Here is a 27,302-nt window from a genome sequence, read left to right on the forward strand (position 1 = left end):
AAAAGGTTTTAAAAAACAATTCTCAGGAAGTAAGAAAAATTAGCGAGAAAGAGGAAGAATTGATAACTCACCAATTGGGTTTAGTGAGCTATAAACCTCACCAAAAGAATCAGAAAATTTGGAAGAAATGGGAGAGGCTGGGCGAGGGAAAAATATGTTCGGTGACTCATCGATTATGTCGACGACTCGCCAATTATGTCAACGACTCACCAATTATGTCAACAAGCCAAATCGAGCTCTCCGAATTGCTCAAAGAATTTTCCCTCATAGTTCAAAAGGAGTTGGCGAGGAGAGGGGGATATTGATGACTCACTGACTAGGTCGGCGAACGTGGATAATCTTGTCAACCAGTCTCCGTTAGTCATTTAATAAGGGTAATTTTATCCTTTCAAACTCATTTAATCCCTAGACTACGACATTTTAGAGCTATTTCTAAACCTATAACTATCCAATCCCTTTGAATTCCCCTTATTCCCTCCAATTACTCAATGCAATAATTCTCTCTCTAAAAATACTCTCCCAAAGATTAATCTTCAAGTGAAAGCTAGTTTCAACTCTCCTATTCAAGATTTCAAGCTTGATTTTTTTACGATCCAATTTCTCAGTTCATGATGGCACCTTAACACCCAGTAGGTAAGCCAGACCCGTAACCTGGAACTGTAAGTAATGGGTTTAAGGGTGAAATACTAAACAGAAATAAGAAAACCCGAAGAAATGCGAAAATAATGGGAAACTAGATAACCATATATAGGAGACCAAATTACTGAATACTTCCCAGAACCTGAAAGTCACTAGTACAGAGATGCTACCAAAATAAAATAAGTACAAGTCCCAAAAGTGGATCAAAAATATATATACAACATAGGCTAGTCTCAAAAGTATGAAAAGATGGGCCATCCAAGCTGAAAAAGACAGAAATAATCTCAAATTGGCAAGTGCTCACTCTTGTCTCCAGAACTGACTGCAACAGGCTTGATCTATCCACGACGGTAGCTAGTGCTCGGTCGTGTATCACAAAAGTAGATACAAAGTGCAGTATGAGTACCAAGATAATAGGTACCCAGTAGGCATCATGGGCCGACTGAGCAGGAAAGGTAAAAACAATATGAAAAAGAGAAATAAGCCTAAATAGAAGTTATAATAAGCATCTATAGTAAAGAAGGTAAATATTCATACCATCTAAGAGAACTAAAGGTAACTATACCCAACTGGGCCCCCATAAGTCCAATAGGGAAACTCGTGCACAAGTGTAACACCCCTCAAAATGCTCATAAATGCCTTAAGAATGCCTTGGGAATAGGCCACTTAAATAATGCATTATCCTTAATCTTTTTGGAAAATCAAAGTTTGGAATTTCGATCAGGGGTCAAAACCTGTAGGAAAAAGTCTTGGTGAATTTTTAGGACCCGTAGATCGAAAGATAAATTTCTCAAGGAACTGCGCGAACAAGTATGGTCCGCGACAAGTCAACATCGCAGACTTGCTCGCCTTCGCATCTCGGACCTGGCAATGATTTTTCATGGCCGAAATTAGTTTTTACTAAGGGCATTTTAGACTTTTTCGAAATTGTTAGCTAATGAACCTAGGCGCTTTTATAACCTAATTCAACTCTATAAATTAACCTTAACCTCTAATTCTATTCATTCTTCTACAATTTACCTACTCAAATATTTCTCTCTCTACAAAAGACTCTCAAGGACTCCATTGAAGACTTTAAGTAAATTCACTCAAGCTCTCCATCAAAACTCTCAAGTTCTTCTAAATTAATTGGTGTTCTCACTTAAGGTACGTGGGTATTGATTCATGATCCTTTCACCATGAAGCCCAATCAATTTCTTAAAGTTTTTTATCAAATTAAATTTTACGCCCCAACCTTTTTTTCAAACTCGGAATGTCTCATAAGTTCCTTGGACATTATCATGTAAGCCGGATACGCTACGACACTATCAAACGACTCTAAGGAAGGGAGAATATGATACCTCATAGTAGAGAAGGTTGGAGATGGAGTCATAAGAATCCAGAAGGAATTGGAGGCCAAGTAATGAGTCGTAGGACTCGATTTACCTACGTAAGCTACTAACTTGGAAATCTTATATACTTAAGCTATTGGAGTACGTACCAAGATTGCGTAGCATGGATTACATAGGCTCTTAAAATAAAGTGAGATTACGAACCTACGAGAGGGAGCAAACACTAGTTTCCGAACTTACGAAAGTCAAGCAAGCAAGTGACAAGCAAGCACCTCAAGCAAGCAGGTGACTCACCTGCCTGCTAGGGGGAGTGGACCCCGCTGCCACGTTGTGGCATGTGATAGGCCGTATGAACCTAGGTGGCATTCTAGGGGTTGCCACATGTCACCCTAAGGGGATGCCACGTGGCACCTTATTAAAAGGTATATATATGTGTTTTGATGACTATTAAGTCATTTTGCAGCTGAAACAAGTCCCAAAAGATAGAGAGAAAACGTGAGAGAGATGGCAGCCATGGCTTTGGAAGATTAAGGTAAGTTTCTCAATTTTCCTCCGTGAATTAATTATCTACGGTGTTCCTCAACCACGTGGATGTGTATATATGTATCTTACAATGTCTACGGAATTAATTCTTCAGCTTGGAACTTGAGAGAAAGTTGAAAGAACAAAGAGGGAAAACGTTAAAAACTAGTTAACAAACCCATTTTTGGAGGGGACAGTTGTTAGTAATATTGGTATAACGTCTTGTGTATAGCTTCGTTTTGGGTGATTCAATATTTTTTGGAAATTTATTTCATATTTCTATAACTTTCATTTATACTTTAAAATCCAGGTTTGCCTTTAGCTTCTCGAAAAAGGGTGATGAAGTGTAGAGGGGGTACTGCCCAGATTTTGGTTTTTGAAATCTTACACGGACTGATGTTGGTGTTTTAGGTATATCGTTTTGTAAATAATTGATGTGGGGGTGATTCAAAATTTTATGCGACCCTAAGACACATGTATATAACTTTCATGAAGGACGTAAATCCTGTTTCCCTCCATTACCACTTCGAAATGAAGCGACAAGGTAAAACAGTAAGCTGTCCAGAATTCACGTTTTGATAGCTTTGAGTGAGTTGTTGCTGCAGGGGTGTAATGAATTGTTGCAGGGCCGAAATTCATTCCAAAAGGGGTGTGGATGCTGCTGGTTGCATCCACACGACCCCTCGTTTCGTATAATGAAAGGCGTTATAGAATAAAGATTAGACGCCCTATTTGATATCATCTTTTTGAATGAGTCATTTGGAGTTTATATTGTATATTATTGGTGTGAATTGTTGCAGGTTGTTGTTTTTGGTTGGCTGTAGGTATTAGGGACCTAATTGGAAATTTGGATAGGGCACATTATAGGGGAGGTGCTGCCCAATTTTCGGTGATGCCTTAGCAAATAACAGAACTAGTCGGGGAAACGACTACGGAAATAAATTCCATTAATACTAAGGTGTAACCTAGAGTGCTGGAAAGTTAAAAGGGGTTGATATTCATATTACTTTCATGTTGGATAGGTTCAAAGGATGGCGAGGCAAACATGATAAGGAATAATTCAGACAAGGTATGTAAAGCTTTCTCTTGGCATGTTTTGGTATAAGTTCGTACAGCTATCTTTCTTTCCTTATGGCAATGTTTAGCCTTAAGTGAATTGTATATGAAGTACGGGGATAATTCCATTCCCAGAATTCCGAGTACGCCTCATAACCCCTATCTACTGTTCAGTATTAGAGTTCCTGTGAAGATTAAGTATTGCCTGGTAGGGCTTCTATGTGTCAGAATGTAATGTATGGGAAGCTATCTCTCATTTCCATTGAGATGTATTTAATACAAAAATAAGATTACGATGCCATAGTGTTTCACCGATCCCCATAAAGGGCTGGGTACGAAATATGTATATGAAGATCACCTAAAGGAAAGTACATACTATATAGAGCTTATTCTCTTTCTTTTTTTGGGCATGTCCTTGTTTTAGTTGTAATTTGAATCTGATATGAACTCCGAGGTAACTCTATTCTTAAACATCTCTTAATTACTTCTGAATATTGAACTCCTATAGCAGTTGAACTACTTTCCCTGGAGACTTTTATACGTTAAAGAGGTAACAAATGTATAGGCTCTACATCCTAAGGACTATAAGGTAATAAGTGTTTCTAAATCCATAAATGATTTGGCCCTATGTTAATACATGTCCAGGGCCCCCGAGATTACAATCGAGACAGCCCATAATGGCATCTAAAGGATACTCGAGATGACTACATTGTTACTCGGGTCCTCAAATAAAAGCTTAACTTTCTTATTCTATCGGGTCTTTGATAATGATTTAAATTGCATATAGTTACTCACTACTCTACTCGTGTATACTGTAATACTTTTTTCACTGAGTCCCGAGCCGGGTCCGTTCATGCACAACTCACTGCATTGTCCACCGAGCCCTTCACTAGAGGGTCGGGTACGTATGTATATATATGATGATGATGATGTGTTGCAATAAGGTGGTTATGGCACCGGGCCTATGATGATCCTATAGATATGATACACTGAACCCCTGAAAGGGCCGGCTATATTGTATAATTTGAGCATCCATGCTTTCATGATTTACAGAGTATAGATACAGGTTTCCAATTTTGATATTTTATCCGCTGTATCTCTACTTCAGATATGCTTCCAATTGTATTATGTTATGTTTTACATACTCAATACATATGTCGTACTGACCCCCCTTCTTCGGGGGGCTGCGTTCATGCCCGCAGGTACAAATACAAGTTTTGGGAGTCTGTCAGCTTAGGATTTCATGTAGCTCAGCTGGAAAAGGCTCTATTGTATCAGGGCCTAGTTTTTGATATTGTCCACTGATGTAAAAAAAATTGTCCATTCGGGGGTATAGTAGGGGCCCTGTCCCGCCATATGTGGTCAGTTATATTTTTAGAGGTCTGTAGACATGTATATGTGGGTTGTGTGTGTCAATTTGATTCAGATGGGCCTATCTGATATATGATATATGTGATTATGTTATGGCAGCCTTATCGGCTTGCGTGCCCTTTCATGTTGTGATACAAACGAAAAGGGCTATAGGTTTATGATAATGTTATCGCCTAGTGGGTCTCTGTTACATGATATTGTCTTATTTACGATTCAATGTGACCACAGTTAATAGATATATGTACGGGGGTTCAGGTCGGACCCCAGTCACGGCCTACGGGGTTGGGTCGTGACATTAAAGTATGGTATTTTATGAGTTTTATGATCTCTATTCCTATTGCATGAATTATGATTTAAAGTATGATAGAGTTGCTACACTCTTCCATTTCATACAGATTCTAACATGCTACAGGGCATGATGTGCAAGCTCACCAATTTTCCAAGCTACAGGGCTGATCTGCATCCTCAGTTGGTCATCCTGCAGTTGCTGAGCTGCATCTTCCTTCCAACAATTTGCTGAGCTGCAGCAAAGTGCAGACGTGCACCTTCACACCTCAAACCTACAACTCCACCAAAGTTGCTGCACTTGAGCTTCCAACAACATACAACAATAGCTTCCAACAGCTTCCAGAGCTGCAGTCCTGCAGCAGCCTACATGAACTATATCAACTCACATCACTCTGAGTTGTAGTAATCTATATATCCTATGCATGTTGCAATCTTTTTTAATAGACATACTTCGTATGACAAGACTATGAAGGACAAAGATGAAAAGGACGCTCTTGATCCATGTAAAATAGAAGCTTCGTATACTTGCTTTTCTTTATTTTAGCTATGTATGATATATAGCTTATTTGAATATGACTAGTCTAGGTTACTTTCTTGTATCCATATGGAAGGCAAGATTCTCCCTCATTTATATTTGTCTATGTCGCAGTGTATCATGAGGAGTCCTCTCATAGGTTTATCATTTTTATAGTTCTTAGATAACACTCTTTTTGTATCGGGGATGAGTTAGCCGACCTTAATAGGTTAGCCAACTAATGAACCAACTTAAGTTCAGAGGTAAGGTTTATTCCCCCCTCTTTGTACTTTTCCTTTTTATGTATAATAAGGCTTGGGGGTGTTGCTTAACCCCTGGCTGTGCACGAGAGGTGGGAGCCTCGTGTAGGGTCTGTTCCCATTAAAAAAAGTATGATCGTTAGTTTATTTTGATATAAATTGATGGATATTGCATTAAATTGAAGAGTTTTCCCATGAATTCTCCTATTTTGATCTCTAGGGTTCATGATGTAAATTATGAGTATTTTGAATTATACTTCCAAAGGATATTATCTATATGAGCTATGTATGGGCTGATATAAAGTTTATGATCATGCATGTTTTCAAGTGAATTACATGATTTTCAAAGTCAATTGTTTATGAAATTGAGTTTTACTCTAAGTTCAAGGTATGAATTTCATGTAAGTTATGAATTAAGGTGACTTAGGCCCCTATGTGGTGACTTAAGGCCTAACAATATGAATTATGCAAATATGATTGTAATGATGAAAGGGCAATTCTCACATTATAAGAATGTTATAAAAATGAGCTACTCTATGATTTCAAATCTATGATCATGACCATGATATATGTAATTATGATTTTATGTTATGTATGTTTTCCGTGGGATTTGACTTAGCACCGAGTGGACTTGAGGTGGGACCCTACCAAAATCCCTAGTAGCAACCTCATGTCTCATAAACTACGTGCCACCGTAGGTTGCCTTCATGGCTTAGCTATTGGATTCATATATAGCGTATGTATGACTCGCCTAGCGGGGTAGAGTCTACATTGGCAAGTAGATTCCCCTTTTTTCATTGTATGGGGAGACAACGGGATTCCATGTTATAGCTCGCATGGTCTTATTGTTGATTATGGTTCCTATCCCACATATGGATGATCTCTTAAGTATGTTATGATTTTGAATTTATGCTTTTAAAATCTTTGGTCAATATGATTTTCTCATGACTTTATGTACTCTATCTTATCATGTGTTTTACTTGACCTTTGCACTCTATGATTTATGTGGTATGTCACACCTTCATACTTAGTACATTCCAACGTACTAATGTATACTTTTACCTATATTGTCTTATAATGTAGGGGTTGAGGTTGAACATCATATTCGTCCACGTGGCTAGTTAAGTTTTTTTATCAGGCTGTGTTTGTGGTGAGTCCTCATTTATCGAGGACTAGTCATCGAGTTAGTTATTATTTCAAAAACTTTCGTTATGTTTCATTTTGAGGGTGAGCTAGGGACATGTCTTAGCCCCCTCCCATATTCATGAGTAGAGGCAACTAGTTGGACAAATGTTTCGAGTCTATGTTGTCATTTGACATTCTCTATTTACCATTAATGGTTTAAACTCTCTTATGATGTTTTCTCTTTTATTTTACCTTGTGTATGCTTATGATATGTATAAGAGGCTTGGTTGGAGTCCTTCAGGGTTTCGATCGCCATGTTACGACTAGGTCCTAGGTTGGGTTATGACAATAAGTTTAAATAAAACCCAGACGAACTCCCATAAGCCCATCGAGTACACTGAATATATACAACTACCAAGGCTAGAAATAAAGAATCTGCGATACATAGGACTGAAGAACCATATCATTCCCAAACCAACAACCTCCAAGAATGCTCTAGCAATCGAGGCAGGGATTAGGGCCCAAATACTCGCTCAAATTCTCAAAGTGGTCAAGGCTGGGACTGGGACTTGGATGCTCGCCATAATACATTTGTAAGATCGAGGCTGGGACTAGGACCCGGATGTTTTCCATACTAGCAAGTCGGCATAGATCAGAACTAGGACCCGAATGCTTCTCGATGAGATTCAAGAGCGGAGGCCGGAACTGGACTCGAATGCTCACAAATGATTTAACCGATTATGCCGAATATTCTCCTTTCCAACTGGATCCTAATAATTACCAAGAATCTCCTCCCTAATGAATCAACTAATATATCACCAAGGCCTCAACCGAAACCAAAACATATCGATCACGAAGTCTAGTATCATCGATGCATCTCAAAAGTCATAGTCATAGGGAATTATGGATAAGGTTGATCATTAGAGCAAATTTACTACCTAGTTAAGGCCCAACTAACAGACACTAGCCTGCTACGCCATTCTACGAGGATCTAAGCTCGCCAGATCAACGTCAGGGCATTTAATGCAACTTTCAATAGACTGTACTAAGGCCAATATGCTCAACAATGCCAACTTAAAGTACTAACATTCATCATAGAGATCATATGTTTTCAATTACCCGAAATGCCCAATAAAAGCCTAAAACGTGATTTCTAACACCTAACATATGTAAATAAGCTACCCAACCCAAATTTGAACTATCTCAACATGATTTCACACATTCCAGCTCAATTTAAAGAAAGAAAAGTCGTAGCCTACCTATAGACCGATCGCGTGCACTCCAACTCTAGAAATCTGAACTATCCCTTTCTGAATGACCTTGGAACGCTACCATGCTATCAAAAATAGAATCACAGTATCATAATGGTCGCTTAGATACTAAATTCACAATTTTTGGAGATGGACCAATTTCAGGGTCTAAAGAGGAAAATATAGGACCGACATTTAGAATTCCAGAATTGACCCTAAAAACTGGTCCAAAACAGTACCCTTAGCTCAAATAACAAATTGAAACACATCTCGGGGTTGGAAGACAACACGAAATGAGAATGCATCAAAGTCCCAACATTTCAAGCTAAAAACAAAGATAGGCAACATCTTGGAATAGTAATTTATCAAAAATAAAGCTCCCAGGACCAAACCAAAGCATACCAAGATGTTCCTTGTAGAAAAATTCACAATTTAGCTTCAAGAATCATAGAAAACAGAGCTAAAATGACCAAGAAATAATCCCCAAAAATTCATCATAATTCAAACTCAAAAATTCTAAAAGGCAGCATCTAAATTAGTAAATTTACCTCACACAAAACTTCTAATCAATTTTTTGAGTTCACCAATGGATTCCACACGTAATTTCCTTGAGATTAGGCCCTTGGATCACCATATTTGGCTGAGAATCAAAGAAGAAATCAATGTTTTAAAATAGCAAGTATGGTTGAGTTCTTCCTTAGTCTTTCATTAAAAGATCGAGGATCTGACCTTTGCGAACGCAGCCTAAGTGGCCCGCGAACGCAGAGGTAAGGAAAGTTAACCTCATGAATGTGGCTAGAGGTTAGTGAACGTGGAGGTAAAAGAAACATACCTTAGCGAATGTGGCCCAGGCCCCGCAAAGGGTGCGCAATCGCGGAGAACATTTCACCTGCACCAGATATCAGCTGAAATGCTGATTTTGACCAAGTTTAAGTACTCCGACGGGGTGCTCAGAATTCATTTGAAATCCCATTCATGCAAACGAGATATGCTACCCCACCAAATTTAATGTTTGGACTCAATGGTGCAGTCAAAATCTCCATACAATGTCATTTTGATTAAACGTAGGTCCCACACCTAAGTGTCATTCTGAGCCTAATTACCCAATGGGCCTCTAGATTAGACCAAAAGCCTCAGAAAGCAAACAACGGGTAATTTTAGATCAAACTCAACATTTCAGAACTGATTGTGCTATCAAAATTTTCATCCAAGCGTGTTTTCCAAGAATATTGACCAAAGTCAACCATTGACCAAATTTCAAAAGAGAAAGTGCCAAATAGCCCCAAACTCGTATCGATTGCCTCGATACTCATGTCAATAATGTTAATAGCCTAATTTGACCATTCCATAGTTGATGAAAAGATCAAAAATCCGTTCTGAGATTGTTTTCTTGAAGTTATGACTGAAGTCAACTTTTCAAGTTATAAAAGCTCCAAAACAGGAAAATAGGTCTAAAACCTAAATGAGCAACCAAACGACCGAGCTATCAGTCGAAATTTCCATATGATGTTGTTACGATTGAAAGGGGGTCCCACACCCAAGTGCCATTTTGAGCCTAATTCCCCAATGGGCCTCTAGATTAGACCGAAAGCCTTAGAAAGCAAACGGTGAGTCATTTTAGACCAAACTCAACATTTTAGAATTGACCGTACTATTAGAATTTTCATCCGAGCATGTTTTCAATTTATTTTATATGGACCCATACATTGTGCTATTTTAAAGTATGAATTTATGGAATTATGAACATGGAGTTGTTAAAGAATTTATGAATAGTTTTTATGATGATGATGAATTATGGTTACAAGTATTTTTTCAAAAAAGTATAAATGGTTGTGAAAGGATTCTCACACATTCATGTAAGGGTTAAAGGTTTTCTCACCTATGCACAAATTCATAAACATGAAAGGTTTACTCATACTTGTATGAATCATGATGTTAATGAGCTACTCTTATGACTATTTTATGATATGAATTTATATTTATTATTGCCTTTCCAACTATTGTTAATTACTATGATGTATGAATTCCATTTTGATATTGACTAAGTACCAAGAGGACTTTGAGGTAGGGTTCAGTTTGGAAGCTCAAGTAGAAACCTAAGGGAACTTTAGTAGAAACATATAGTCCCAAACTACGTGCCCGCATAGGTTTGCCTTAATTCCCCTAGCTAGTGGATTCACAAATAACTCAATATTAATGATGTTACTCACAGAGTCTACTTTGGTGAGTAGCCTCTCTCTTTTTGGTGTGGAAGTAAAATTGGATTCCATGTTATAAATCACATAATCTAAATGTCGGTTAAAGGTTATATCCCACAAATGAACTATGTTTTCTTCTTTTGAGCCCTTATGATGATTTCAAATGATGTATTGACCACATGTTATGACTTATGATTATAAATATCATGCTTTTAAAGGATTGTTAATCTTACATCACATGTTTTATGCTTATCATGCTGTCATGTCTACATCATGCATAGTTCTCACATACTTAGTAAATTCCATGAACTAATGCATACTTTTGCCTACATTGTATCATAATGTAAGGCTCGGCGATCATCACGCTCATCCTCTCACTCATGGCTAGCTATTTAATTAATATTTCATTATTGTTGAGTCCTCATATTTCGAGGATGCAACACTTATGCTTTTCTCTATGTTTCCATAAATTTTATTCTTTATGCTTTGGTGAGATAGAAACTTGTCCTAAGCCCCATCTAATTGAAGTAGAGGCATGTTTAGACAGTCATGAGAATGTAATCCCATTATATTGAGATTTCACTTTTGAGACTTATCATCCACGCTATGATTTTGATTGATGTCTTTACTTACCTTATGTATACGATGTATGCTAAGAGTCTTGGTTGGAGTCCCTTGGAATTCTAATCACTGTTTCATGCATAGGGGCCATCTTAGGTCGTGATACTATCACGGCACACTCATAACATGGCTCACCTAATGTACCCATATAAGACAGACTGATTGAACCTGATGGCCACCACTACCTGAAGACCTAAAATTTGCACCCCAAGAAGACTAAATAGGATCCTTAACTATCTGCCCAATAACACCTGTAGAAATGCCACCATATATAAGTTGTAGACCTCTTTTAACAGGACTGGTAGGCAGAAACTATTATGGGTACCCTCTGCCCGAAACTACCCTACCATGGGATAGGGACTTGCTGAAACCACCCTAAGGGTGGGACCTTTTGTTGCTACCTCCATAGGCTACACAATGGATCCACTCAATGGTGTGTACATGATAAATTATTTGCTGAAAAGAATAGGCTGATGCCACCATTTACTCAGTATCCATCCTAAGTGGGAATAAGAAACCTTTGACGAACCTACGCCCCCTTTCATGCTCCGTCGACATAAGTCTATCCCTATGACTAGCTAACTCATGAAATCATGTCTCATACTCAGCAACTGATAAATATTCCTCAGAAGTTGGTGAACTAGTCCCATAATTTCTCCCTCAAGAAATAAGGTACATACTTCTCTAAGAAAGCCTTGAAGAGCAGAGACCAAGTCATCGGAACTGACCCAACTGGCCTATACTAGAGATAAGACCTCCATCACTGCCTCACTGACCCATTTAGCAGGAAGGAGGTATAATCAACCCTGTGAGACTCCACTAAACCAGGTTATGAAACCTCTCCTAGAAACTAATCAAAAAACTTATAGACATCCTTGCCCACTATTCCTAAAAACTAGGGAGGGACAAACCTGATAAATCGTCCTAGCATCTTTTCCTCCTCAGAAGACATAAATGGTCTAGGTGCCATAGTTGGAGCAAAAGTAGGAACAGAGTGGACCACTAAGAAAAGAGACATAGCAGCAGGTTGGGCCCCTGGAATTTGAACACCTTGTGCCCCTAGTTGGGCTAGAATTTGAGCCTCGTCTGGGACCTAAAGTCTGGGTAAAGTGATAGGCAAAGTCCCTGCCTAGGACATACCCTCCATGAAGCTGAGGATCTGTGCTAGTGTATCTTGAAATACTGGCATGGCAACAAAACCTGGTGGAGGGTGGGTTGTCCCCACACCATCCGATTGATGCTGAACATGCTCAACCTTTATCTTGGGCTTTGGTTATGGTGCCCGCTCCTTATCTCTAGTCGATGTTGTTTATCGCACTCTACTTTGGCCTCTAGTTCGATCTCGTCCTTGACCCCTAGCTAACCCTACTTGCTAGTGTAGTAGGCTCTTGACCTCCCCTAAATGATCTCATCCTAGGCAACCGAGAAAGAATGAAACAAGCAAATACTCAAAAGTTGCTAAAGTCAAGACTGAATGATAAAAGAGAAAACAAGAGAAGTTTTCTAAAAATGTCATAAAGCCTCCTGCAGATAGGATACGGACGTCATCATACTGATCCATGAGACTCTACTAGACACTTGCTCCTGTACTTTTGATATCGATGAACCTAAAGCTTTGATACCACTATGTCACGACCCGTAGTTATGTCGTGATGGCGCCAACTACACCCCTCCAAGTAGGCAAGCCTAAAATCCCAACAAACATACTTGCGAAAGACAATAATTTAATAATAATAAAAGACAGAAGAAATGAATAATGAATACAAGAAGCGGACGATATCATAAATCTGTAATATGATACAAAATGACAAAAAGCCCGAAAGTGATCGAAAGCAAAAAATGATACAGACCAAAACTCCAGACCTGGTGTCTTTTATAGGAGCTACTAACTACTGAAAGCTATATATACATGAGATCTGACTTGTCAAAATGCAAAATATACAAGTCAAGTCAATACAAAAGAAGAAAACAAGTCTCTGGATGCTGGAGCTCCCCACGATCTAAGTCTATGACAGCTGAGGGAGATTGAATACTTATGAAGGGTGTCTTATATTGGGTGCTGCATCAGAAAAAGATGCAGAAGTGCAGCATCAGTAATAAAATACGGGGTACTCAGTAGGCATCATAGGCCGATTGAGCTCACAAGGATCATATATATATATATATATATATATATAGAGAGAGAGAGAGAGAGAGTAAGATAGAGCTACAACTACAAGCTGACAGTTCAGTAACTCACAACATATGCCCGAACATAGATAAACTCACACAAATACCAAGAAGAGGGTACCTAATTACACGGAAAACATAATCGCATAATAAGACAAGACGATGCAATCTAGTGGCCTTATGCTTAAAAGTAAAAACTTGGAGGAGCCTCCAAGCAGCCCAAAATGAAACCTCTGACTCATCAACAGTAAATCAATAACCCGAATATGTATCGACAGGCTGCCCGTTATGATACCTCGAATTATCAACAAGTGAAATAATAAGATGTAGCCCAGTCCTAAGTCAATGGGCCACTCGTAATTATGCCTTAGACTTATCAGTAATATCCAAAATGTGATGTCATGCAACTATATATATTTTTTGTGCCATTCAAGTTATGTAAGTTTCAAGAATTTCTCAAGTTAACCAAATAAATTCCATTTTATTGCATAATTCACACATGGCATTTTTCCCTTAAAAAAATTCCTTCACTAAAGTACAATACGATTCTTACCCCTACAGAGCCCAACAAGTAGAATATATATAGTGAATGGGGATTTATGCCTGAGCCCCCTTCCCATTATTAAAGTCATGTCATGTCGCTAACACAAGTAATTTACATGAATGCAACCCACCAAAAAATCAAAAAATTCACACCACATACCCATCATACCCATCACAGAGTGACGGTACTAACTTGCAACTCCAGCTAGTCTAAGCCCAACGCCTCAGGCCCAATAATTATTAAATAAAGTGATAAAGCCAAAAATAACACAAAGACATCCAACAACTCAAAAATACTCAAAATTGCATAAGAACTAGGTTTCATGTCACCTATAATCATACTAAGGAGGTTAATTCATAAGAATCCAAAAATCAACCTAAACTATGGCTTAAAGGCTAAAGACTAAACTAAAATTCAGGAATATAGCCCTTTTAGTACTAAAGATCATACGAACCTAAAGTCATTACCTACAATTCTCCCTAACGATGATACTACCTGGATATATATACATAATACTATTTGAGCGAAGTCTAAAGAAGAGACTGTAACCTACCTCAAGGCTGAAACTACACTCGAACCTTTATTCCGGAGATTTTCCTTTTGGTAGAGACTTTAAATAGTGCCACACTATCAAATTAGTGGAGAGAACATCCAAGCAAGATATTTGGTACCCATATTACAACTTAATAAATTTGGAAATGGAAATGGAAAAAAATCAGACCTTGGGACCCGTGCACGAAATTGCAAAAATGAATATATCATAATGTCCTAATGAAATCAAGGAACTTTTGCTCCAAGTGTTCACAATCCGAACTAAAGTTGACACAAAACTGTGCTACCATTAATAGAGCTCAAAAGGATCAAAACTGAAATTCGAAGAGAAATTGATCGGAATTACCAAGAGAGACAAAAGATTCAACGACCTCGGAACATACCCACACAAATTTCCAACGCAGTCGAACAAGAATCACCAAAGTCGACCAAGAATCACTTTCAAAATCACCAAAAGACTAAGTTAGTAGTGAGGAATTCCTTGCTGAAATCGTTCTTTTAAAAGACTAAGTGTCAGGCCTTTTGGCCTTCGCTAATGCGGAGCATAGCTCAACGAATGCGGAGGTCAGTCAACTAACCCTCTGTCGATATGAAGGTTTGCCAGATAATGCAGAGCACTGACCTAGTAACCTCCATGAACATGGAGCTCCTTCTGTGATCACAGAGCATAGACCCATTGCCCTCCACGAATGTAGAGGTCCTCTTGCGAATGCGGAGAACAACTAAGTAAACCTCTACGAACGTGGCCTACATCTAAATATAAGCAACCTCAAAAGGATAAACATTCCCTGTCCGGGGCTAGAAACCTCATCGACCCAAACAAACCATGCTCTCTATTTGAAACAGCATTCTAGACTCAACAAAATTGACAAAACGGCAAGAGAGGTTGTTTTGTCAAAATATTGACCAAAATCAATATTTATAAATAAAATCTAAACAAAATGCTAAAAGCTACAAACTCATCCTAAAGGCCTCAGAAGTCAAACCAAAGGTCATTCTGCACCAAACATGGCATTTCAAAGCTAACCCTGCTGACGAAATTTTAATCCGAGCATATTTACCAAGAATGTTGACTGAAGTCAAACTTTGGCCAAAACTTTAAAACTAAAATACCTATTCGCACCAAATTAAAATGAAAGCCCCAAAATCCGAACCATTCATCATAGTAGACCAAAATAACCCTTTCAGAACTTATGGAACTAATGAAATCTTCATCCAACATCAGAAGCTCAGAATGTTGATAAAAGTCAACTATTTCAAACCTTAGGGCTCAAAATGGCCAAACTTACTCAAAACTCACCTGACCTTCTCATGAAGCATGCAACCCATCAAACACCTCACAAATGGTACAAGGAAGGGAGAAAATAGTAAAAGCATGAAAAATACAGAAATAACCACAAAGGTCATTACAATAGCTAACTAAACCCAACTGTCCCCCCATAAGCCCAGAGGACACACTTATATAAAAGTTAAATAAAAACCCAGACTGACCCCCCCATAAGCCTGATGGTGCACAAAAAAATTAAGAACCATGAAGAAAACTGAAGGTGCTTCCAAGATTACCATAATCTTTCACGGACTTGAACTGAGTCAACTTAGTGCCAAGGACTTCAATTATGGTAGAATAGGAGCCAAGGAATTTAACCAAGATTGAAGATAACTAAGGACTCTTACCAAATCTAAAGATACGCCAACGACTCTAACTAAGGCTGAAGAAATCCTAAAGATTCTAATAAAGGTTGAATATATCTGAGACTCTAATTAAGCCTGAAGATATGTCTAGGACTCTAACCAAATATGAAGATATGCCAAGGACTCTAACTAAGGCTGAAGATATGTTAAGGACTCTAACCAAGCTTGAAGATATGCTAAGGACTCTAACCAAGACTGAAGATATGCCAAGAAATCTAACCAAGGCTGAAGATATGACAAGGACTCTAACCAAGGCTGAAGATATGCCAAATTCTATATCAAAGGCTAAAGATACAAGCAAGGTATTTAACTGTAACTCGGTGGAGTGAACCAAGGACTTTAACCAAGACTAAAGATGAGTCAGCTAGATTTAAGATCAGCGGCAAGACTATCCTGAAAGGGGAAACCCCAAACTGAGTGTCATCAATAAATCACTCCAAGCCAAAATCAAACTCAATAAGAATTGATGAGCGGCCTCCAAAAAAAAGAGAGAAGTAACACACGGGCCAACAAAATGAGGGAATAATGGATAAAAGGTATCAAGATATGGGTTATTTCCTAGCTAAGGCTCAGACTATTAGACCCAAGTTTGCTATTTTAGTCTATAGGGAGCTAAGTCATCCGAAGCAAAGTATAAGTTGGGATTTGATTTTTTTGATGGCTAAGATATTAAGGAATCCATAGGGCTATTCGGAAATAAATTTGGGTGAGTAGAACTCTTGAAATCGAATTTGGTGTGAAAGGATTATTTTAGAATATATAGGTTTGATATTGTGTCTAAGGCCTATCAGTTCCAAGCTACGCAAGTCTATGGCAAACATAAGGCTAAACATAGAATAAGTCCAAGCATGCGCCAACATCAACAACAAACAAAAACAAGTCACACCACAAGGTATAGATGATCAACAATAAAGAAGACAGTATGCCAATAGTCCCAAATATTCCAAAATAGGCCTAAAACATGGATTCTAAGATCCTAGACATGATCAACTAGGTCCCTACCCTAAATTCACATAAATCAACATACATCTACATATTCCAGCTCAATTTCCAAGTCAGGAAGGTGAAGCCTACCATTAGCCTAATCACGCTCTCTCCAAATCACCTCTCCAGAGCTTTTCCCTTTTGTATGGCCTCTGAACACTGTCACGCTATCAAAAATTGGATCACAATGTTTATATATTCATTTAGACACTAAAACATATAAAATAGAGACATACAAATTTTGGAGTCTAAAATGGAAATGTTGGACCCGTACCTGAAATTCTAGAATTGACTTTATAAAAAGGACCCAATTAGCTCTCTAAACTCATGTTCTAAAAAGGAACACAATTTTGGGATCGGAATAGCCCAAACGAGCCTCATACAAAAAATTAACTAGAAGAACTCCATTAACGACCAACCAGAGCTACAAGTCTTGGAACAAAATTATGTCAGTTCCATCAACTTTGGAATTTAGAATTTAGTCTGAGAGTGTCTTCTTTTTTGAATTCAAAGTTTTTTTGTGAAATTGAGGTCCTGAGTTGGAAAGTTTGATTTTGAATGAGTTAAGTTTGACTTTGGTCAACAATTTGAGTTCGAAGACTCGGATTAGATTTTTGATAATTTTGTTGGTTTCAATGGGTGATTATGATTTTAGGCCTAGGAGCGACTTTGTTATAATTTTTGGAGGTACCGAGGTCCTTCTGGTCTTTTTGAGGTACAAAGTTAGTTTAGTTGTAACTTATCGAGTTTCGAGTCAAGAAGACCTCAAATTCTAATTTCTCTATTTCCGTTGAGTGTGTATCATCGAATTTAGTAGGAGTGCATATATGGTTAGTGTATATGGGAATTCAACCAAATCGTGAGGGGCATTTTGGAGACTTTAAGACGGTGAAAATTTTGTTGTGCCTTTGCGATCGCGATAGGCTGTCGCCTTTGCGATACTCCACTTTAGTGGAGGCCTTCTCTTTTGTGAAGGGGAGGTTAATTTTGGTGGTCACTTTCATGAACCAGTGTCATTTCGTAATTATCGCAATAGTGACTTGGGGTTCGCGATCACGACTCCTAGGGGTCCAAAGTCGAGATTTTGGGTCATTTCTTTAATTTTTAACTTGTTGGAGCACGGGGATGGCAATTGGAATGGGAATTTTTATGGATAACATTAGGTAACTGATATTCTAACTAAACCCTTGATTTCCCTTTAATATCTTATGATTTTAACTTCCAATTTCTTATTTTTGAACTCCAAATCCCTTGATTTTTCATGAACTCAAAATGTTGGTTTTGAACTCGATTCTAGGTAAAATATTATGGGTTATTCAACCACAGCTCCCCTCGATGTATAGAACGTGTTTTTGAAATAAAGTTTCAGATTCAACCTTTTTGAAATTAATTAATTTTTAAACTATTTCACCCCCAATTGTCATTGGATTCCTTGTGACGTGTACATTTCATTCTTTATAGTGGGTTGTCAATTTGGACATTAAATTCGAGGGTTGTTCATTTGGTAGGAGCGTCCGAGTGCGGTTTCAACAATTGAGGTAGGTTTGACTATCCATCTTGAGACAGGGATGGAGTAATTATTCATTCTTATGTTATAGACTTTAGGATGGGGTTGTAGTATAGATTGGGATTATTAAATTATTTACGATGCCCATGTGGGGGCTTCTCTGTGTTGTGTAGCCCATGTGGGGGTCTTAATTGTTATCTTATCTACTTTAAGAATATTTGATTCATTATTTATCTGTGATAGAGGTGGGAGAAGACTATTTGACTTAAAATGTCTGCCTGAGGGGTTGAGTTAGGGATTTTGAGCATAATTGAGTATTGAAATGTATCTGAAAGAGAGTGAATACTTATTTTAATAAAGTTCCTTCCTATTTCTACCTATTGAGGGTTAATATCATGTTTAGGTTGAGTTTAGAAAACTTGAACCTTGTATATACATGTTGAGTAGAATATTACCTTCATGCCTTATGTATTGTGATGCATTCATCCTCATTTATTAGAGCATCGATCTTGGGAATCGAGAACTGTGAAAGTCTTTATGAGAAAGAAAATGTGGCACCTTTTAAATCCTTGACCATGAGTTAGGTGGCAAGATGATGATATTTTGAGATTGTGATTCAGTATATGGATTACAAGTCCCACACGGGTCCTTGTTAGGAAGCCTTAGCTCAATAGGTATATACAATAGGTTGTGCGATAGCCTTGATTCCACTGTACCACCATATCATTGCATCATCATATTGCATTACATTGCATTGATATTTGTAATACTTGACTTATTTGATTAATTATGAGAATGAATTATACCTATGTGTTTACTTTAATCGTGCCTTTTATATAAATTGGTGGCACCAAAGCTGAAATGGGCCCTTTTTGTATATAGGTGAAAGCGTTTCTTAGTTTATTTCATAGGTCAGTCAGCTAAACCTACTAAGTATTTTTAGATTCAAACTTTGTATTAGATGCTCTTATTAATTTTGACACCAGGTTTTGAGATACTTTCTTCTTTATCTTTCTTTTTGTTTAAGTTGTAGCCTGACTTTCCCTTGGGAGTCTCGCATGAATTTTATTTTTTAGGCTTACACATTAGGATGGGTTCGGGATGTATGCCATCATAACCTCAATTTTTGGGTCGTGACACTTGGAAAGCACACAAAAGGCTCCAAGACTCAAGCCGACCATGCCGTTAGCCTAAAATAACTCTTCGTGAGCAGATGGAATAATTAGAATTTTGTTCTGATGCTATTTACCTAATCTTTTGATCAAAGTCAACTATTCTAGTTCCAAAAGCTCAAAAATACAGAAACGGACATAAATCCCAAATGGATAACCAAATGATAAAAAAGTCAGTGCTAACAAGTCATACATAACTTAGGATCTCTCTACAGGAATGCTCTAAACGATGAACAAAGGGCAGTTACACAAAAATGACCTGAAGGGTCATTACATCAGCAAAGGGTAGAGTGTTCACCAATATTGAGGTTATATTTGCTTTTATTGAGGAGATCAAAACTAGGCAGTTTCAAGATGAGGAATTTAAAAAGCTTAAAATTAAGGTGGTGTCTAGTGAGGCTTAGGATGCCACTCTTTATGTAGGCGGAGTGCTTATTTTTAGGGGGGGGATTTTTTTCTCCGGGTTGGTGATTTGATCTAAAATATGTTGACAATGTCTCATGGTTTGTGGTATTCTATTTAACCAAGTGTGACCAAAATATATCGTGATGTGAGACTACTTTATTGGTGGCATAGGATAAAGAAATACATAGTTGAGTTTGTGGCTAATTGTTAAAGTTGTCAACTAGTAAAGTATAAGTATCAATGGCCTGCAAGGGGTATTCAAGTCAAGCTTTTGGCATCCCAGAGCAGACAGAAGAAGTATAAAGTCTACAAGGTAAGAGACATGGCATTCAGGTTGGTGAGAAAGTCCTCTTGAAGGTGTCACCCATAAGAGTTACGAGGTTCGGCAAGAATGGTAAGCTTATCCCTCACTATATTTGCCTATTTAAGATTCTTGATTGTGGGGGGAAGGCGGCTTATAGGTTGGTTCTACCGCCTAGCTTGTATTGGGTTCATCCCCGTGTTTAATGTATCTATGTTGAAGAGGTGCCATCGGGATAGAGACTACACTATTAAGTGGGAAAGACACGGATCTTCAGTACAAGAAGGAACCAGCTGCAATTCTTGATCGTGATGTCCAAAAGTTGAGAACTAAAGAGATCAGGTCGATAAAGATAAAATGAAAGCATCATCTGGTTGAAGAAGTCACTTGGGAAATCGAGAAGGACATGTGGGACAAGTACCCTCACTTGTTTGAGGTTCAGGTACTACTCTATTCTTGACTTAGTCTAATTTTCTTGTTTGATCACTTGTGGATGAGCGATGGATAAATTGGTATCTATTTTAATGACCCATTTTTGGATTTTATGGGAAAGCAAATAGTGAAAGATTCAGGCCAGAAAAACTTTTGAGTAGTACCTTAGAAATTTCAAGCTAGGCCAGTCTCGGATGAAATCTTTGTGAGGTGAACTCTAGGGCGATCCATAAATGGATTGTCATTAATGTCTAAGTTGGGATTTGATTTTGTGATGGCTAAGACATTAGGGAATCCATAGGGCTATTCAAAAATAAATTTGGGTGAGTAAAACTCTTGAAATCGAATTTGGTGTGAAAGGATTATTTTAGAATGTCAAGGTTTGATGTTGTGTTGTGAAATAGGGGCTTGGGGAATGAATTCTAAGTTTCTGTCTCCATGCATGCTGCCATAACATGAGAAATCTCGCTATTGTGGGGTCGTATAGCTGGATGGTGGCCATTATAGTGGGCTAATCGCGAACTTAATAGGGAAAGTTCCAAAATGATATTATTTATACAATTTCATTCTTGGGAGAGAAAGAGATGACTTAGGGCTAATTCCTTCAGTTTTTCATCAATTCTTGAGCTAAAGGTAAGTTAATTATTCTCCTACCTTGTATTTTGATTCTTAGACCTTAGAATCCATAGGAATCATCTTTGGGCAGTGTTTTTGAACTAAAATTAATGGTAGAAAAGTCCTAGTTGGGTGGTAAGATCATAAAATTGGCCAAGGTTTAGGATTTGAGTATAATTCGGGTAATTTAGGCCATTATTCATTGATTGTTTGTATTCTTTATTTTTTTAGACCAAGAACGAATCCGGTCACTTCAAGAAGAGAAAGCTCAAGTTCTTTAGAGTATTCAGGCTTGATTCAAGTTAGGTGATGGTTGTGTGTTTCATATTTGTGTTATATGTGCATGTTAACTACTTAATTAGTAATGCATGCATGGTATATGATTAGGAAAAAGGAAAGAATATGATATGAAATAATATTTGTGATCAAACTACATGCAATGAATATGTTACTTGGTTGCACAAATGTGATTGCTATTCATTGTGGTTGTAATTGTGATATGTGATTTTCTACAGGATCGGGTACCACACCAGTATATTTGGAATAGGTACCACGCCGATATATTTGGATCGGGTACCATGCCAATATATTTAGAATAAGTATCATGCCGGTACACTAATTATGAAAATGGTTACCATGCCAGTAAACTAACAGTTTAGATATGGATTCCATGAGAGGACTGCATTTGGTTGTAGTATTAAGATTGATCATGCTCATTGTGTATAATGATTCAAATGAAAAAGACCGGGAGTCTGGTGTTGTTATAACTGTAATGCGATTGTGTATTATTTGCTTTACTAAGTTGTGGTTTGTTGTTCATAAATCATTTACTGGAACTGGTCCTGTTATCCGACAAGTACATTGTGGTTGTGTATTGATACTTCACTTACTCTTTATTTGTTGAGTACAAGGCATATTCAGACGGTTGTTGAAATACCTCAATTGAGAGATACTTGATCGTTTGAACTTAAGGGTGAGCCAGCCCTTTCAAGCTTCCATGGAATCCTCTTGGTTTTTAGTTCTTTCTTTTTGGACTCATACAATCTTAGACTCTTTAGCTATTAGTTTTCTATTTTCTCGTATGGGGTTGCATTCCCACTATTCTAGACTTTGTTAGAGTTTTGATGCAATGACCTTGTGGTTCTAGGGTGCCGGGATTTATTTTCGTGAAAGATTTGATAACTACTTGAGTTTATGAACTAAAGCTTTTATCTATTTAAATTGTTTTACTCTTTCAAATTGCATGACTTTTTTATGAAAATAGCATTCTTAGGTTAGTTTGGGATTGGTAAATGGTAACCCGACCATAGGGTAAGTGTGGGTTCCACTCATGGTGGATCAGGGTTATTACACATTAGATTGAAATCTAAAAATCCATAAGTTACAAGAGAAGAAACTATCCCAAAAGACAATATTCATTACACTATGTCTACCCAAATCTCCTTACTCACATTAACAAAACAGAAAATAAAACATAATGCATCACAAGACGATATTTATTTTACATTCAACATAAATTCTTAAATCCCTCTTGCCAACTCAATTTGGGCCTCTGCCCCCAGTATTGTCTGAAAAATAAACAAAACATGAACATCAATAAAAAAGAAATATATTTGTGTGTGTGTCTGAAATATGATTTAATATTGCTTACCAAAATTTGGGTTCAACTTTATAAGGCGTAAGAAAGGGTCCACTGGTAGACCATTCTGAGCATATCTTGGATCATATGGATTATTATAAATTGATCTGCATCATCAATTTTGTTGTTTAATGCATTAAAAATAAAATATAATTCAAGCGCCTGCATATATAACAGATTAATAAAAAATATACATATAAAATGAAATAGAAAAAATATATGATTACGTTATCTGTGGATTTCTCGCCGGGTCAGTACTCAATGGAGGATTTGGATATTGATGGTTCTCCATACATCCATTCACAATGGCTTCTCCCTACATTCATTCCATAAAATAATATAAAAATAATACAAATATGTTGCTATTTATTTTGGAACAATTACGCAAACTAAAATTTCACATTAAGATAATTATTTTTAAAAAAAAATTATTTGCATAAATTATTTTTTAAAACTACTAATGTAAATTAGGGATTCGACATATACTCCTGAATGCGAAGATCCTGCAAGAAATGATCTTGGCATTCTTCCTCGCGGGTAGCTTGCCTGCATTTATTTAACATGAAAATGTAAGTTTTCCAATAATGCTAACAAACCTTTTATGGTGCTTTTGTCATTTCAATTTGCTTGGTATAATTTGACTCAATACAACTTTTTTAAAAAAAAACAAAAACTACTTAGAATATATGATTTTAAATATATTAATTTGTTAGTATTAATTTTTGAACTTATAGCCTTAAATATGCAATTATATTTATGTGATTATATAAGATTCTCATTAAGGATAAAATCAAAAATTTAAAGTTAATTAATACGTCCTTTTTCTGGATGAACTAATAATAAAATACTGCCATATAAATTAACATAATGAATAAAGAGAAACAAAGAAAAAAAATTGATCATCATACTCTCGAACCACGAGCTCTAGCGGAAGGAATGACAACCCTATTATAGTCCACATTGTATCCCTGCTAATAGAAAAACAATGAAAACAACAAATATACGTAACTTAAATGTTGAATTAGCACTACGAATTAAAAGGAAATAAATATAGGCAATTATAACTTTTTCTTTGTGACTTAAATGTCAAAATCAATAAATTAAACTCTTTTTTCCTTCTTAATTGTCTCTTCTAAAGTCTACTTAGACAATTCTAAACAGAAGAATGATAAGATTTCATAAGAAAAATACCTGTGGAGGTAAGTTTTGCCCCATATTAAAGGAGGATACGTGAACAGGATTAAACATAGGCCTGACAAGAAAATGACTATTTTAAAAATATAAAGATTAAAAAATCAAATAAAAGAGAGAAAATATGCATTATTTATTATTCATAGAAGTTGAGTGTAGATTATTACTCACTTCATTCTTTTCAGTTGTCATTTTCACTTTTCGAGTGTCAATTTTATTAATTTTTAAAAATTAAATTAGATCAAATTAATTTAATATTTTTAAAATACAATTTAAATGTCCATAAACTATAGAAAAGTGCTATAATTTATAATTCATCTCATATTAATATGGTGATAGAATATATCTTAAAATATTGGTCAATAACATTTAAAAAGTAAAACAAGATAATTATTTTGAAACTGAAAGAGTATATCTCTGTGTGAGAGAGAAATAAATACCTTGGGGCAGAATACATGTCATATTGATTCAACACATGTTGATTTTATGGGACTTGAACATATGATTGTTGAATTTGATTATGTTCATTTATTTTTAAATAAAATGTAATTTTTAAAAAACTATTACGAGGGTGTAATTTTGAATCTTTTAAACCATGTATTGCTAATATTCTTATTTTTACTCCATATTTTACTGTACACAAAATCATATATAGATTCTTGATAACCTATACAAGTGTTATTTATCCAGAAAATAGAAATAACAAACAAATATTGTGTTACTTAATGTTAAATTTTATACAGAAATTAAATTTTCTCAATTTCAACAAAGCATGATATAAATTATTGTTCATTCTTCGTAGAGATTAAATCTACTCCATCCTAAACAGGGTTTATTTTTTATTTATGAACTAAAAAATAATAATTTTGAAATAAAATACAAAATTATTTATCTATGTTTATTTGAATTTTAACTTTTTGAAATTGGCAATTTTGAAAATTATATCATCATTGTGAAATTTTTTATTTCACCTTTTATACTATATGAGATGTCAATTTAAAAATAAAATACTATAATTTTCAAGATGTTCTTACTCGAGTCTTTTTTTCAAAGGCTTTAAAAATATTTAAGGTTGAGATTAACAACAATAATACATCATTTAAATTCAAAAGTAGTACCTGGGCTGCACAAAATCGTGATGAACAGGAGCTTGGAAAGCCTGCTCATTCTGATTTGTGGAAACATCATTATTTTGAGACCTAAAGTCATACAACATAGAGCAAAGTATTAGGATCTAAAAAAATGTAGTAATAAACTTGAAAATAAAAATTAGTTTTATTTTAGTATTTAGCAGTTAAAGAGAAAATTAAATTAGTTACAAATATTTAAGGTTGAGATTAACAACAATAATACATCCTTTAAATTCAAAAGTAGTACCTGGGCTGCACAAAATCGTGATGAACATGAGCTTGGAAAGCCTGCTCATTCTGATTTGTGGAAACATCATTATTTTGAGACCTAAAGTCATACAACATAGAGCAAAGTATTAGGATCTAAAAAAATATAGTAATAAACTTGAAAATAAAAATTAGTTTTATTTTAGTATTTAGCAGTTAAAGAGCAAATTAAATTAGTTAAAATAATTGAATTTTATATAATAATTAAACATTAATTGGGATAATTATAGTACTTTTCAATTGAGACCTTATAATGCAATCAATCGCATTCTTTGGTTCAATTGCTGCGGGGAGACCCACACGTACGGTTTTTAGGGGCATCTGGTCGAAAAACCGGCCGGCGAGGAAAACGTATGTCTCGTCCAAAAAACATTAAGCTTGCGTTGGGAGGTCATGTGATGTGAAATGATTTCAAATCACTGTTTGGATATATCATTTGGGATTATCATTTCAAATTTCAAATTTTTCAAAAAGAATAATTTGGGATGTCAAATCATAATTTCAATTTCTTTAAAGTAAAACTTGATTGATAAGTTTATACTTTGTAAAAAAAGATTCATTATTTTAAATTATGCAAAAATAATTTTGTCTCAGTGTGAAGAAATTATTTGTACCATGTAAAATAATTATATTAAAGAATAACTAGTTATTACTACTTTTGCCTTGTATTTTTATAAAATTTTGTGTATTTGAAAATTTAAAAATTGTAAATATTTATTTATAAAAAAATATGAAGCCATGAGATTTATCAATGTGGCTTCTTAAGATATTTTGATATCTTGTTTTTGAACTATGATTTGATATAGTAAGATTGTATAAGAATTGATAAAAAAAATTATAGTTATAAAAAAAATTGGGGTTTTCTTGTTTATGAAATAATAGAATTTAAAAAATCCAAATTGCAAAACATCAACTTCATATCAAATTGATTTTATTTCGCATGTCTGAACGGTCCCTAAGTGACAACAACAAAAACTAGTTGAATTATATTAAATGGACTTTGGTTCTAACTCAACCCCAACTCAAAGAGATAGAATTGTTCAAATAATATTAAGGAAATTCAAAACCCTTTCTATGATTGGTGTGAGATTCTTTCCATTTATTATCCACACACAAGCACTGTGTATAATTGGTAGGGAAATAAGCCATATATGACATAATTAAGGGGAAAACATTTAAAAAGAAAAAATAACACTACGATTATGTTCACCTAAATTATCCAAAAATAACAATAACAAAAAAGTGAAACAAATAAATGTAGACTAAAGTAAACCTTACATAGTGAAAACTTTTTGATGTGTTATCAATCTCCTACTCCTCCTGAAAAGTAAACAAAGAAGAAACTAAAAAGTAAAATATAATGGAAGAACTAACTACAAAAAAGAGAAGTTAAATTTAAGAAGTTCATCAACACCAATAAATTTAATAGAAGAAACAAGGTCTTCTATTAATAAAGTTTGGTGAAGTTGACTACTAGAGAGAACTAAAGATGTTCATATTTTACTATCTTTTGTTGGATGATAACAT

General features: G+C 35.9%; 1 long non-coding RNA gene across 1 annotated transcript; it reads right to left on the reverse strand.

The window, feature by feature from the left end:
- Nucleotides 1-24,382: 24,382 nt before the first annotated feature.
- Nucleotides 24,383-27,178, reverse strand: LOC129888575 (uncharacterized). Its single transcript, XR_008766684.1, has 4 exons — nucleotides 27,054-27,178; nucleotides 25,756-25,836; nucleotides 25,497-25,577; nucleotides 24,383-24,439 (listed from the first exon to the last, which is right to left on the reverse strand). It is a non-coding gene; the product is annotated as an uncharacterized LOC129888575 (long non-coding RNA).
- Nucleotides 27,179-27,302: the final 124 nt, after the last annotated feature.

The sequence above is a fragment of the Solanum dulcamara genome, chromosome 1 (genome assembly GCF_947179165.1).
Source record: "Solanum dulcamara chromosome 1, daSolDulc1.2, whole genome shotgun sequence".
NCBI lineage: Eukaryota > Viridiplantae > Streptophyta > Magnoliopsida > Solanales > Solanaceae > Solanum > Solanum dulcamara.